This window comes from Lycium ferocissimum, chromosome 12, assembly GCF_029784015.1.
Source record: "Lycium ferocissimum isolate CSIRO_LF1 chromosome 12, AGI_CSIRO_Lferr_CH_V1, whole genome shotgun sequence".
In the NCBI taxonomy this organism is placed as follows: domain Eukaryota; kingdom Viridiplantae; phylum Streptophyta; class Magnoliopsida; order Solanales; family Solanaceae; genus Lycium; species Lycium ferocissimum.
Genome location: NC_081353.1, coordinates 64,792,809 through 64,793,966, shown reverse-complemented (window position 1 = coordinate 64,793,966; position 1,158 = coordinate 64,792,809). Strand labels below are relative to the sequence as shown.

At 35.0% G+C, this 1,158-nt stretch overlaps 1 long non-coding RNA gene across 1 annotated transcript; it reads left to right on the top strand.

Annotated features, from left to right (window-relative positions):
• The first annotated feature begins 308 nt into the window (after positions 1-308).
• On the top strand, positions 309-795 carry LOC132041065 (uncharacterized). Its single transcript, XR_009410868.1, has 2 exons — positions 309-341; positions 565-795. It is a non-coding gene; the product is annotated as an uncharacterized LOC132041065 (long non-coding RNA).
• The last annotated feature ends 363 nt before the right edge of the window (positions 796-1,158 follow it).

Here is a 1,158-nt window from a genome sequence, read left to right as displayed (position 1 = left end):
TCTTACCGGACGAGCAATACATGAAATACACCGAATGCGTACGTAGGCTCGCTTTAGACATAGTACGTATTTGTCTATGTCTTACCCCGTCTTCCGGAGAGGGCATTATTTACCCCCATCTTACCCGGACAAGCAATAGATGAAATAAACTGAATCTGAATCTATGCTTACGGGACGAGAAAAGGACATAAATGGTCCCTTAACTATGTGAGTAGGTTCAAAATAATCCCTTAATTATGCACTTAACGGTTTTGGTCCTTTAAATTTGTCACAAGTTAACAAAAATGGTCCCTTAACTATGATGATTGGTTAAAAATAGTCCCTTAAGTATGCACTTAACAGTTTTGGTCCTTTAAGTTTACTAAAAGTTAACAGTTTTAGTCTCCGATAAAATATTCATCGAGCTCTGTTTGTTAGATTTGATGAAAACTATGAAACAAAAAGGAAAAATTAGTGAGAACTCACATATAGAGGTACACATTATTAAAGAAACACTCAAATACCTCGGGACAAAATTGACAGACGACAGTAGTTTATAGGAAAAAATTGAGGAAAAACCTACAGACTTGATAATGTCAGAAAATAGTGTCTCGGAACACAAAGACCGACGGACTCTGTCGATTAAAACCGAGCGTATCCATCGGCTAAGTAAAATACACTAGACTTTAGAAATAAATTAGAAATATCAGAAACTAAAAAAGTTGTCACTACTAAAAACAAGCGAAAAAAACGATGGACGGAAACCAATGGATAAAATCGAGGGACACTATTTTTTTTTTAATTTTTATTGTTTTTTACGAAAACCAACGGAAGTCCATCGGTTATTGAGGAAAAATGCGCGGAAACTATTTTTTTTTTTTTAAAAAGAATCACTACACTGGAAGTATTTATTTTTATCGAGTTTTCAGTAAAAACGAGTCCAGTGTATTTTACTTAGCCGATGGACTCTCTCGATTTTAATTTACAGAGTCCGTCGGTCTTGTGTTCCGAGACACTATTTCTGACATTATCAAGTATGTAGGTTTTTCCTTGGTTTATTTCTATAACCGACTGACGTCCGTCGGTTTTGTCCCAAGGTATTTGATTGTTTCTTTAATAATGTGTACCTCTAGATATGAGTTCTCGCCAATTTTTTCCTTTTTTTTTCATAGTTCTCGT